This window comes from Acomys minous, assembly GCF_964271855.1.
Source record: "Acomys minous genome assembly, chromosome: 9".
Lineage (NCBI taxonomy): Eukaryota > Metazoa > Chordata > Mammalia > Rodentia > Muridae > Acomys > Acomys minous.
In genome coordinates this window covers 78,750,387-78,764,480 of record NC_140490.1, presented here as the reverse complement: position 1 = coordinate 78,764,480, position 14,094 = coordinate 78,750,387, and the positions used below count along the sequence as shown (strand labels likewise).

Below are 14,094 nucleotides of genomic sequence, written 5' to 3'. Positions count from 1 at the left end.
CTGGATCCTTCCCAGAAGAGTCTCTACAAGGATGTGATGCTGGAGCCCTACAGGAACCAAGCTGCTGTAGGTAGGACTGAATTATGTTTTGCTTTTTAAAGTCAGGGGACAAATGTTTCTCTGTTACTGATGTTCTTCTGCAATTTCAAATGAGAATGAGGAAGAATGAGGTGAATAAATCAGGCATGGTTCTTAGAGACTCTGAATGTAATAACTTAAATTTTCTTAATTTCCAATAATATATAATATATTTCTTATACTATATTTTAAGCTACAATCTGGGAGACCATAATATTGAGGACCGTTGTCAAGTTCTAGAAGACATGGAGGGTCATTTTCATGTGCAAGCTGATACATGTCTTGCAGAAGAAATTTTAATGTGCCCTGCAAGTTTTAAAGAAAAGCAACAGTGTTAAAAAATGAAAAAACTGACCCCCCCCTCTTTGCCCTGCCTCTGTGGGTCAGGCGGACCCAGGGGAGGGTGGTAGGTTGCAGCGACCGCCCCCCTCCCCCCGCCCCCCCGTGAACCAGCAGTGGGAGGGGTTTGAACCCCGGAAATGGTGGGGAGCCCTGGATTTTCCCTGGACGTCTAGACAGTTGGACCTGAGAAGGGGCCAGTTAAAGGTTGGGGCCTTTGGGGAGAGGTGGGGGTGGGGAGCTGAGACTCGTACCGGGACTAAATGGGGCCTGGGCAGAAGCTGAGCACCCTGTGCCCAAGGAGCCCCCCGTTGGCCTTGAGTGGCTGAGTGACTGAGCGCCCCCCCCCCCCCAGAGCAGGACCTTCCCTTGGAAGGGCCTTGCAGCAGCCGGTGGGAGGGCCTGGCCTGGCGCTCCCGACCTCCACTCGCTGTTGTCCCGCCCTCCCCTGGAGGGAGGGGCCGAGCGCCCTCAGGAAGCATAGACCTAGGCTTTCCGAGAGTTTCCCGCCCTGCGTTGCCACTGGCCGCCTACCCGCCAGGAGATGGCTCCCGGGACACGTGAGAGTCTTCGGTGATGTTGACACTCCCAATGTCTTCGAGCAGCCAGGGCCCTGGGGCTGGAGCGCACCAACGCGGAACCTGCTGCTGCCGCCGCTGCCAGGCCTGTGTGCGAACTGAGTGTGGGGACTGCCATTTCTGAGGAGACATGAAGAAACTGGGGGAGTTGGCGGGGCGGGCGCATGAAGTGGTCTTGCCTGCTTCGGCAGTGCGCTGTGCCCGTGCTTCCACACACAGCTGTATGCGTGTGCTGAGTGCGGGGACTGCCATTTCTGAGGAGACCTGAAGAAGCTGGGGACGTCGGTGGGGCGGGCGCATGAAGCAGTCTTCCCTGCTTCAGCAGTGCGCTGCGCAGCTGTGTTCCTTCTGTGTGGGGAAGCTGGGAAGGAGGAAGGTGCATGGAGAGGAAGAGAAGTTTGGTTTGAGCCTCATGGAGTATACAGTCTGCAACGGGATCATCCACCCTGGCTGCCTGAAGATGGGAAAGGCTGAGGGTGCTATCAATTCAGAGATCCCCAACTGCTGGGAGTGCCCCCAAGGTACCCAGGAAGGATGGACAAGGATGCAGGTGAGGGTCCAGGGCACCACAGGGTTGACAGTGGTGAGGGGTGGATGGAAGCTGACAGAGGAGCCACCACCTCCACCTCTGCCCAGAAGAAAGGGAACCTTACCTGCTGGCCCTCCCCCTGAACATGTGTCTGGGCCCCCAAACAGAAGGAGTGGGAGGCAGGGAATGAGACCCCCGACCCCAAGGAAAAAGGTGAAAGGAGGCCAAGAGAGGCACTTGAAGAAGGTGGGTGGAGATGCCTGCCTCCTCTGAGGAGCAGACCCAGGCAGCCCTGGCCTTCTCCCCTAACCCCCACCCCCCACCCCCCAGGCTTCGGAATCCCAGCCAGGCATTCTCATTCTGCCACCCTAGGCTCCCTCCCGAGAACTGGGAGAAACTCAAGCCACCTATGGCTTCTGCTGAGGGCCCGGCAGCACCATTCCTATCACCACAGAGGGAGAAACTCGAGCGTTTCAAGCATATGTGCCAGCTGCTGGAGCGGGTGCCTGATACCTCTTCTTCCTCCTAGGACTCAGACACAGACTCAGACTCCTAGGGCACATAGCTTAGTAAGGACAAAGCTCCTGGGGAGGCCTGGAATGTCCTTCAGCCAGCCTGGGGCAGCTCTGGCGAGAAGAAAACCATGGGGTAGCGGTGGGCTAAATGCCCTGGCAGTGGGGGAAGCACTGCTCAGTTGACCCCTGGGCCCTGCCCCACCACCATAGCCTCCACAGTTATGTGCCTCCCCACCCCAAGCCCTGAGCCTGACACTCTGCCTTTGCTGCTGCCTCGGGCTGCATGGCTCCATGTCTTTCAGCACCTTGGACCCTGAGAGCGATGTGTCTGCATGCGAGTCTGCCAGACTTTGAGCTGCTGGTGCTACAAGCGTCTGTGGCCTCGGATGGACCTAAGCCGGAGGAAGCCGCTGACCCCACCCATGCTTAATGGGGTGGTTTGCCACCAGCCATGTGCTCTGGACCTCAGATGGACAGGTGTTTCCACAAAAAGCAGCTCATGCGTTTTCTGAACCGACTGTAAGGCTTGCAGGAGTTGGTGCTTTCTGGGTGGTCCTGGCACTCCACCTCTGCCCTGGGCTCCACCCCACTGCCTGCACCGTGCTTCTTGGACCTCCATTGGATTAAAGATGTAAAAGACTACCAGTTCCTGGACCTCTTGCCCTCATTTCACCGCCTAACGTGAGGCCAGGTTATTTTCTTCATGACTTGACACTCCTCAGTTTAATATCTTGGGATTTCTGCCCCGGGACTTGAGCCAGCCTTCCCTTTTCCCACCTGCACTGATATCTTTGGGGATCTTTCCTTCCCATCTCTGCCTTCCACCTGCTACGTTGTCCATCCCCTTGGGGGCGTGGGTCAAGAGGTACAGGGGAGGTGCTGAGCCAAAGGGATGGTGGGGTGGTGAAGGTGCAAGTCTTTAGTAGAGAAGAGTGAGGGGGCAGGATACTGGGAGCCATGGGGCTGTGGGAGGTGATGGATGGGTGCGGGGAGGGCAGAGAGCAGACCAACAGGGTTCAGGGAACAAAGACCAGTTGGGTGGGATGGGGGTCCAAAAAGGGGAAACCAGAGGAGCAGTTGGGGATCCAGTAGTTAGATAGGGGGCTCTATAAACCAGGAAATGCCAGGACTGGGGCCCGGGAGAGGAGCAGATGTGGGGCTCGTTCCCTCTCTGTGGGGTTGCTCCTCTCCCTTCCCCCTGTCCAGATTTCAGTTCTTTCCCTGACCCTGACTCCTTGAACGTCACTGAAAATGGCAGCTATTACAAGGAGTGGGGGCTGCGAGTCAACCTGCTGTTCAGCTTGTGGCCCAGGGGAGTGGTGAGGGATAGCCCAGACCCCTGCTTGGCTCTCTACACCGTACTTGAACATTCATCTGTACTTAACCAGGGGACTGTGATGTGAGGGGACCAGCCTGACCTAAACTGGGCTAATGGGCACTCCGTTTGGACTGTCCCACCCCCAGCTCTCTTGCATTGCTGTCCCAAACAGCTCTACCACTCTGACCTGATGGTGGATTTCAGCTTAAAGATGGGCAAGATGGGACTCCTCCAGCTTGGCTCATCCCATTCTTTCATTGTCATGGAAACGTGTGTCCCATTTGCCCAGGGAACTGCCACTCCTGGTTGCCATGGGAATAGCAGCCAATGGACCCTTCCAGAAATCAGCGCTAAGACTGGAAACAGTCCCTCTTAGTTGCTGTGGGAACTCAGTTAACAGACTCTTGGCACCTCCCCCTCTCCCCACCCCTTTCCTTCTTCCAGTGTGAGTGTGGGGTTTCAAGAGCCTGAGGGAGGAGTTGGGTCCAGGTCCCACTCAATTTAGACCAGGGGGATCCGGATTGTACCACATGGGGGTGGGGGAGGGGAATCTATCCACATACCTCAGTTTACAGGAAGGTGCGTGGGTTGGAGGTGGGTGCTGGGCAGACCAAAGGCAGATGGGAGGGGTGGGCCTGGGGTTGGAGAAAGGCTTGACCTTGGGAGAACTTGAGGGAGGGAAGAAAGCACCCCGGCAAGGGGCAAGTGTGGGACCCAGCTGGTCTGGACCCTTAAACCCCCAAATCTGTACAATACGGTTTGCTATAGAACTCAGAATCTTCAAAAAACAAACAAACAAAAACAAACAAAAAACAAAAAACAAATGAACAAAAACATATGAAATAAACCAAAACCCCACTGCTTTAAGTTCAGTGATGATTATTATATTCTCATAAAACCAGGCACCGCAATGTCAGGAATCCGGTTTGTGGTTTTTTTTTTCTCTTCAATTTATTTATTTATTATGTATACAGTGCTCTGCCTGCATGCACATCTGCACACCAGAAGAGGGCACCAGATTGCATTATAGATTGCTGTGAGCCACCATGTGTTTGCTGGGAATTGAACTCAGGACCTCTGGAAGAGCGGACAGTGCACTTAACCTCTGAGCCATCTCTCCAGCCCTGATTTGTGTTCTTAAGACATTCATCTAAGAACTGAAACAAGGAAACAATGACCTCTTCCAGAGGTCCTGAGTTCAATTCCCAGCAAACACATGGTGGCTCACAGCAATCTATAATGCGATCTGGTGCCCTCTTCTGGTGTGCAGATGTGCATGCAGGCAGAACACTGTATACATAATAAATAAATAAATTGAAGAGAAAAAAAAAACACCATAAACCGGATTCCTGACATTGCGGTGCGTGGTTTTATGAGAATATAATAATCATCACTGAACTTAAAGCAGTGGGGTTTTGGTTTATTTCATATGTTTTTGTTCATTTGTTTTTTGATTTTGTTTTTTTTTTGTTTTTTTGTTTTTTGTTTTTTGAAGATTCTGAGTTCTATAGCAAACCGTATTGTACAGATTTGGGGGTTTAAGGGTCCAGACCAGCTGGGTCCCACACTTGCCCCTTGCCGGGGTGCTTTCTTCCCTCCCTCAAGTTCTCCCAAGGTCAAGCTTTTCTCCAACCCCAGGCACACCCCTCCCATCTGCCTTTGGTCTGCCCAGCACCCACCTCCAACCCACGCACCTTCCTGTAAACTGAGGTATGTGGATAGATTCCCCTCCCCCACCCCCATGTGGTACAATCCGGTTCCTCCTGGTCTAAATTGAGTGGGACCTGGACCGAACTCCTCCCTCAGGCTCTTGAAACCCCACACTCACACTGGAAGAAGGAAAGGGGTGGGGAGAGGGGAGAGGGGGAGGTGCCAAGAGTCTGTTAACTAAGTTCCCACAGCAACTAAGAGGGACTGTTTCCAGTCTTAGCACTGATTTCTGGAAGGGTCCATTGGCTGCTATTTCCATGGCAACCAGGAGTGGCAGTTCCCTGGGCAAATGGGACACACGTTTCCATGACAATGAAAGAATGGGATGAGCCAAGCTGGAGTGTGGGAAAGATTAAGCTTTGTCGCAGGTGGAAGCAGTCTTGGCGGGCTTTTACCCCTGGGGCACACCATGAATACCTTGTGAGAGACTGTTTGGAGCCTTCCTGGGCTTGGAATTCAGGAAGCCTACCTAGGAACCCCACCGTGGCTATTGTTTTCCTAATTGACCCTCGAAGGGAGAAGGGACCGCCCTTTGCATATGACTGGGAAGATGGGGGAGAGAAAAACAAGAGGTAGAAGGAGAGAAGGAGGAGGGGCGGAGAGAGAGGAAGGGACTGGACCAGCTCGTGGGACAGAGACACCTAAGGACCCATCCTGCCAAAAGATTCAAGGAAGTTTACTCTTCTATCCCTTTAACCTTTTTTTTCTTCTTGTGTGTGTTAGTTGGGTTGTATAATAAAGTTCAATTGTTAATAAACTGAGCCAACACTGGAGGAGTCCCATCTTGCCCATCTTTAAGCTGAAATCCACCATCAGGTCAGAGTGGTAGAGCTGTTTGGGACAGCAATGCAAGAGAGCTGGGGGTGGGACAGTCCAAACGGAGTGCCCATTAGCCCAGTTTAGGTCAGGCTGGTCCCCTCACATCACAGTCCCCTGGTTAAGTACAGATGAATGTTCAAGTACGGTGTAGAGAGCCAAGCAGGGGTCTGGGCTATCCCTCACCACTCCCCTGGGCCACAAGCTGAACAGCAGGTTGACTCGCAGCCCCCACTCCTTGTAATAGCTGCCATTTTCAGTGACGTTCAAGGAGTCAGGGTCAGGGAAAGAACTGAAATCTGGACAGGGGGAAGGGAGAGGAGCAACCCCACAGAGAGGGAACGAGCCCCACATCTGCTCCTCTCCCGGGCCCCAGTCCTGGCATTTCCTGGTTTATAGAGCCCCCTATCTAACTACTGGATCCCCAACTGCTCCTCTGGTTTCCCCTTTTTGGACCCCCATCCCACCCAACTGGTCTTTGTTCCCTGAACCCTGTTGGTCTGCTCTCTGCCCTCCCCGCACCCATCCATCACCTCCCACAGCCCCATGGCTCCCAGTATCCTGCCCCCTCACTCTTCTCTACTAAAGACTTGCACCTTCACCACCCCACCATCCCTTTGGCTCAGCACCTCCCCTGTACCTCTTGACCCACGCCCCCAAGGGGATGGACAACGTAGCAGGTGGAAGGCAGAGATGGGAAGGAAAGATCCCCAAAGATATCAGTGCAGGTGGGAAAAGGGAAGGCTGGCTCAAGTCCCGGGGCAGAAATCCCAAGATATTAAACTGAGGAGTGTCAAGTCATGAAGAAAATAACCTGGCCTCACGTTAGGCGGTGAAATGAGGGCAAGAGGTCCAGGAACTGGTAGTCTTTTACATCTTTAATCCAATGGAGGTCCAAGAAGCACGGTGCAGGCAGTGGGGTGGAGCCCAGGGCAGAGGTGGAGTGCCAGGACCACCCAGAAAGCACCAACTCCTGCAAGCCTTACAGTCGGTTCAGAAAACGCATGAGCTGCTTTTTGTGGAAACACCTGTCCATCTGAGGTCCAGAGCACATGGCTGGTGGCAAACCACCCCATTAAGCATGGGTGGGGTCAGCGGCTTCCTCCGGCTTAGGTCCATCCGAGGCCACAGACGCTTGTAGCACCAGCAGCTCAAAGTCTGGCAGACTCGCATGCAGACACATCGCTCTCAGGGTCCAAGGTGCTGAAAGACATGGAGCCATGCAGCCCGAGGCAGCAGCAAAGGCAGAGTGTCAGGCTCAGGGCTTGGGGTGGGGAGGCACATAACTGTGGAGGCTATGGTGGTGGGGCAGGGCCCAGGGGTCAACTGAGCAGTGCTTCCCCCACTGCCAGGGCATTTAGCCCACCGCTACCCCATGGTTTTCTTCTCGCCAGAGCTGCCCCAGGCTGGCTGAAGGACATTCCAGGCCTCCCCAGGAGCTTTGTCCTTACTAAGCTATGTGCCCTAGGAGTCTGAGTCTGTGTCTGAGTCCTAGGAGGAAGAAGAGGTATCAGGCACCCGCTCCAGCAGCTGGCACATATGCTTGAAACGCTCGAGTTTCTCCCTCTGTGGTGATAGGAATGGTGCTGCCGGGCCCTCAGCAGAAGCCATAGGTGGCTTGAGTTTCTCCCAGTTCTCGGGAGGGAGCCTAGGGTGGCAGAATGAGAATGCCTGGCTGGGATTCCGAAGCCTGGGGGGTGGGGGGTGGGGGTTAGGGGAGAAGGCCAGGGCTGCCTGGGTCTGCTCCTCAGAGGAGGCAGGCATCTCCACCCACCTTCTTCAAGTGCCTCTCTTGGCCTCCTTTCACCTTTTTCCTTGGGGTCGGGGGTCTCATTCCCTGCCTCCCACTCCTTCTGTTTGGGGGCCCAGACACATGTTCAGGGGGAGGGCCAGCAGGTAAGGTTCCCTTTCTTCTGGGCAGAGGTGGAGGTGGTGGCTCCTCTGTCAGCTTCCATCCACCCCTCACCACTGTCAACCCTGTGGTGCCCTGGACCCTCACCTGCATCCTTGTCCATCCTTCCTGGGTACCTTGGGGGCACTCCCAGCAGTTGGGGATCTCTGAATTGATAGCACCCTCAGCCTTTCCCATCTTCAGGCAGCCAGGGTGGATGATCCCGTTGCAGACTGTATACTCCATGAGGCTCAAACCAAACTTCTCTTCCTCTCCATGCACCTTCCTCCTTCCCAGCTTCCCCACACAGAAGGAACACAGCTGCGCAGCGCACTGCTGAAGCAGGGAAGACTGCTTCATGCGCCCGCCCCACCGACGTCCCCAGCTTCTTCAGGTCTCCTCAGAAATGGCAGTCCCCGCACTCAGCACACGCATACAGCTGTGTGTGGAAGCACGGGCACAGCGCACTGCCGAAGCAGGCAAGACCACTTCATGCGCCCGCCCCGCCAACTCCCCCAGTTTCTTCATGTCTCCTCAGAAATGGCAGTCCCCACACTCAGTTCGCACACAGGCCTGGCAGCGGCGGCAGCAGCAGGTTCCGCGTTGGTGCGCTCCAGCCCCAGGGCCCTGGCTGCTCGAAGACATTGGGAGTGTCAACATCACCGAAGACTCTCACGTGTCCCGGGAGCCATCTCCTGGCGGGTAGGCGGCCAGTGGCAACGCAGGGCGGGAAACTCTCGGAAAGCCTAGGTCTATGCTTCCTGAGGGCGCTCGGCCCCTCCCTCCAGGGGAGGGCGGGACAACAGCGAGTGGAGGTCGGGAGCGCCAGGCCAGGCCCTCCCACCGGCTGCTGCAAGGCCCTTCCAAGGGAAGGTCCTGCTCTGGGGGGGGGGGGGCGCTCAGTCACTCAGCCACTCAAGGCCAACGGGGGGCTCCTTGGGCACAGGGTGCTCAGCTTCTGCCCAGGCCCCATTTAGTCCCGGTACGAGTCTCAGCTCCCCACCCCCACCTCTCCCCAAAGGCCCCAACCTTTAACTGGCCCCTTCTCAGGTCCAACTGTCTAGACGTCCAGGGAAAATCCAGGGCTCCCCACCATTTCCGGGGTTCAAACCCCTCCCACTGCTGGTTCACGGGGGGGCGGGGGGAGGGGGGCGGTCGCTGCAACCTACCACCCTCCCCTGGGTCCGCCTGACCCACAGAGGCAGGGCAAAGAGGGGGGGGTCAGTTTTTTCATTTTTTAACACTGTTGCTTTTCTTTAAAACTTGCAGGGCACATTAAAATTTCTTCTGCAAGACATGTATCAGCTTGCACATGAAAATGACCCTCCATGTCTTCTAGAACTTGACAACGGTCCTCAATATTATGGTCTCCCAGATTGTAGCTTAAAATATAGTATAAGAAATATATTATATATTATTGGAAATTAAGAAAATTTAAGTTATTACATTCAGAGTCTCTAAGAACCATGCCTGATTTATTCACCTCATTCTTCCTCATTCTCATTTGAAATTGCAGAAGAACATCAGTAACAGAGAAACATTTGTCCCCTGACTTTAAAAAGCAAAACATAATTCAGTCCTACCTACAGCAGCTTGGTTCCTGTAGGGCTCCAGCATCACATCCTTGTAGAGACTCTTCTGGGAAGGATCCAGCAAAGCCCACTCTTCCGAGTGAAGTTCACATGCTCATCATCATAGGTCACTGCATCCTAAAGTATGCTGTACATGTGTACACAGAAAGCAGGATACTGACATCACTGTACATGTCTGCACCATTGACAACATAGTCGTGTAACTCTGGTGCTTCCTCCACTCATTTTCAGACACAAAAGTTCTACTGTAACCACCAAGTCATTTTAGAAGGAAACTGAATAACGAGGTTCATCTCCATCAAGGGCCAGCCTTGACACACACATTAGTATTTGCACAGGACACAGTGTTGGCAAATTCCAAAGAACTATCTGATGCTTTATCAATTGAGCTATTTGGTTTTTCTGGCTCTTCTGCTGCCAAAGCCGCTCCTTAGCTAAGGAGTCTATTACCTAAGGGCAGGTGGCTGTGACAGTTTCCTGATGTAAACAGCAGGAGGCTGTAAAAGAAAAACCATAGTTTGCTTTTAAACTTAGTGACTTACTTAGGCATTCAACAGTGGCTTGAAGGAGAGGGGGGAAAAAAGAGAAAAAAAAAAAAGACTTTAAACATACACTCATACAAGTAAAATAAACATGGGCTTTGAACAGCAGATTCCCACAAGCTTTCCTGTGGTGATGGCGTTGGTTTTAGCAGTCTCTTTTGCGAAGAATGCAGCAAATCCAGGCCATCCTCAGGGAACCTTCCACTATATCAGCACACGTAAGCAATGAGACATGCAGACAGGTACACATTCATACACACAAGGGAGTTCCCAATTTTACACACACACACACACACACACACACACACACACACACACACACACACACGCCAACAACAACAACAACATGTAGATATTTAAACATGCATACACATATCTATTCACATGTGAACATATATACACAGACACATAGTAAATGGGTAGGACAGGCTCTAGCAAGCCCCTCTCTCTTTTATTCTTGTCCTATAGGTTTTTATCTTCCCTATACAATCATTACAGAAGAGAATGACAGTAGGACTTTAATTTATTTCACTAGAACTATATCTAACTGAACATTTTTTGCTCATTAAAGTTTAAATAGTAGTTTTATCTATAAGCTCACTGAGTCCCAAGCAGAAGCTTTATCTTTTTCTTATTTCATATGTACATTATGTATTTAAAACAAGAGTTTTTGGTGCCAAGGTTGTTATCAAGAAACAGGGGTCTGTCCTGTCTTGTACAGAAAACCATTTGTTCTTTGTTTTTATATTCATATGGTCTTTCTTATTGTGGTAAACACCTAGGACTCAGCCTGGACTAAACCTAGAATGAATGCATTCCCTTGATCATTAATGTGGTTTAATCTTGCTTTTCTTACTGGTGTAATTCATGTGGTTCGCAGAACTCCTAGCAGTTTTTTGATAATTTGTAGGAGGGCTAGACGTTACTTGAATCTATTCAGAAATCACTATCAGGAACTATATAATCACCTTCATACGATTATGCAGGAGATCTGCATAATGCATTATGCCAGACACAAGAGAGAAGCATGGAAAGACAGTGTAGCAACAGGAAGCAGTTTTGAGGCAAAATAACTTAGGCTTTTCCTAAACCAAGGGATAGAGCTGTGAAAAATGAGTGGGCTGCCTCCAGAGGCTCACAGGCTTGCTTTTGCCAATCCTCCATATCTCTTGGCATTTGTCGTTTCTGTGTCCTTTGAACAGGAAATAGCCTCGCAAGAGAAATGTCAATTAACAGACATAGAGAAAGAACCACACAGATCACACATCAGAGAAATTGTAGGAACAATTACTAACTACAAAAATGATGGGCAAGCTGGGTATCCTTGCTCATGCCTTTAATCCCTGCACTCAGGAGGCAGAGGCAGGTGCCAGCCTGTTCTATGCCATGACGTACATATTAAGATCCTGACTCCCTTCAAAAAAAAAAAATCAATCAAACAAACAAACAAAAAAGACAGAAAGAACTCAGAGATCTTTACTGAAGTTCCTACAAAGAATTATACATTCACTCCTGTTTGATATTCATCTTCCATAACCCTGAGGTACCCCAGTTTATACTATAACAATAGTAAGATTTTACTAAAAGGGAATGCATGTTTAAACATTTATAAATGAACAGAAGGAAATAATAGCAATATAAATAAACAAAATAGGACAGGAGAGATGGCTCACCAGTTAAAAGCTCTTGCTGGTATTGAAGATAATTGAGGTAAGCTGGGCATTGGTGGTATACGCCTTTAATCTCAGCACTTGGGAGACAGAGGCAGGCAGATCACTATGAGTTCGAGGCCAGCCCAGTCTGCAAAGTGAGTCCATGACAGCCAAGGCTACACAAAGAAATACTGTGTTGAAAAACCAAAAATAAAAATAAGAAATAAAATAAGAAAAAGAAAAGTGAAGGAAAAAATAATTGAGGTCAATTGTCATTATTTACACGGGGCTCACAACTATTCATTATTCCAAGTTCAGGAGTTCTGACAGCAGTGAGGAGGAGGCACACATGATATACATGTTCATGCATACAGGAAAAACACTCATATTCATTCAAAAGATTCGAACAAATCCTTGTAGGAAGAACGTCACACGCCTGCAATGCAATGACTCAGAAGGCACAGGTCATATTAATATCATGAATACATGCCGTTCTAAAAAACAGAATACACTCTCTGCCAAATTTCAAAGTTCAAGATGTGGATGAAGATAAGCACAATAGCATATGCTACCTTGTACAAAAACCTACATTCCAAGAACTTCCGCTAACTTTATTAAAAAAAAAAAAAAAATAACAGGGAGCTAGAGAGATGGCTCAGAGGTTAAGAGCACTGACTGCTCTTCCAGAGGTCCTGAGTTCAATTCCCAGTAACCACATGGTGGCTCACAACCATCTGATGCCCTCTTCTGGCCTGCAGATGTACATGAAGGAAGAGCACTATATACATAAGAATAAATAATAAATCTTAAAAAAAAAAATAACAGTAAAAAAACAGCCAGACATGTTGGCCCAAACTAATCCCAGCACTCTGGAGCCAGAGTCAGGGGGATCTCCAAGTTTGACAACTATCTGGTCTACATACTTACTTTCAGGAATGCTAGGACTATACAGAGAAACTTTGTTTCCAAAAACAGAAACAAAAACAACAAATTTAAAAATATAAAAACATCAGACTAGCAAATTAGCTTAGCATTGGGTAGCAATTGGTTCTACTGTATCTTATGTGATTTAGGGATAGAGTGTATACTGGTGCAGGCATGACAGCATGAGAAGGAAGCTAACTGATCAGTTTCAACCACAACACAGTAGACACAAAGAACAGGAAATGGATTGAGTCTTTAGACAATCAAATTTCATCCCCAATAAGGAATCTTGTTGAATGGATATTAATATTTATAATTTTAAGATAATCAGTGCTTATTCCTTAACCAAAACACCACACAGAGAGACTAGAATCTGTTTAATTAGCAGAGAGCATAATACTAAGCCTCCAAGCTAGTTTATCTTCCTCTCATTTTTCTTGTCTCTATGGTCCAATTCTCTTCTCCTAGTGTTTCCTGGTTCTGTCCAAAGGCATCCTTCCTTCCCTTCCTGATCTTTCTCCTCCTCTCACTGGACCAGGATGTCCCACCCTAGTCTCTGTATTGCTCAGCACTGGCTAGATGACTTTTATTAGCAAAAAAGAGAACAAATGGTGACATGTCAATACAAACTTGTCACCAGAAATACTTGAAATAAACATCGCAATGCAAACTAGATAGTGGGGTAGAGAAATCAGCATTTGAATGAACAAGAGTAAACTGTACACAATACCCTAACAGAATCTAGAAAGGCTCCTCCTACAAAAGCATGCATAAGCTACCCAAAGAAAGCCACAAAAGCCAGACAAGTGCCCAAAGGCAAACTCTAATCTAGGAGCTTTTTGACTCAAACAACTGCATTCTCACCCTGGTCACTATAAGCTTATGGTCACCCTGTGATGCAAATGCATTTAGTCTAATTGTAATGGTCCTAATAATATGCAACAGCATGTTCACTGTTCAAATGCCAAAAGCAACAGACTATACATTGTTCAAATGTCAAAAGCTACAGCCTCTACACTGCTTAAATGTCCAAAGCAACAGCCTCTACACTGTTCAAATGTTCAAAGCAATAGCTTCTACACTGTTCTAATGTCCAAAGTCGCTTCTGACAATTATGGACAATCTCTTAATTGACACATCTTATAAAATCATTAAACAAGTTCTATCTTTCCAACATACAATGGCACAGAATAGTCCTTCTCATTCCAGTAAATAGGAATGTGTACACAGTGAGGGGAGATTAGACCAAGGCAAGAAACTCTGCAGGGCAAACACCAAATCCTGCAGCGCTGTCTCACACACATGGACCTTCACATCAAAGGGCTCAGATGACCTATTCCTGTACCTTTTCATACATCCCTCAGTTTGGCTACTTCCACTCCCTATCTGCATCTCTCCATGCAGATTTCGCAAAGGCTTGGGTGTCTCAACATCTTGTTTGTGGTCTCAAAATGCAACTTAGGCTTCATCCTCACAGCTTCAATGCAATGAACTCTCACAGTTTCCTCACTGGGACTATGAAGCTGCCAAACATAAATAGCTGGGACATTGCTGAACTGAAACCACAGAGGAAGAATCTTTGAATTTTGTGTCTTTCTTGTTTCTAGAAC

General features: G+C 49.5%; 2 long non-coding RNA genes and 1 pseudogene across 3 annotated transcripts; 1 reads left to right on the top strand and 2 right to left on the bottom strand.

The window, feature by feature from the left end:
- The first annotated feature begins 1,407 nt into the window (after positions 1–1,407).
- LOC311605025 (F-box/LRR-repeat protein 19-like) lies at positions 1,408–2,829 on the top strand (annotated as a pseudogene). The gene is made up of 2 exons: positions 1,408–1,419; positions 2,054–2,829. The product of its transcript is annotated as an F-box/LRR-repeat protein 19-like (transcript).
- A 3,917-nt stretch (positions 2,830–6,746) lies between these two features.
- LOC311604371 lies at positions 6,747–8,073 on the bottom strand. The gene is made up of 2 exons (XR_014781466.1): positions 7,883–8,073; positions 6,747–7,086 (listed from the first exon to the last, which is right to left on the bottom strand). It is a non-coding gene; the product is annotated as an uncharacterized lncRNA (long non-coding RNA).
- A 924-nt stretch (positions 8,074–8,997) lies between these two features.
- Positions 8,998–12,140, bottom strand: LOC311604372. The gene is made up of 3 exons (XR_014781467.1): positions 11,582–12,140; positions 9,358–9,493; positions 8,998–9,156 (listed from the first exon to the last, which is right to left on the bottom strand). It is a non-coding gene; the product is annotated as an uncharacterized lncRNA (long non-coding RNA).
- Positions 12,141–14,094: the final 1,954 nt, after the last annotated feature.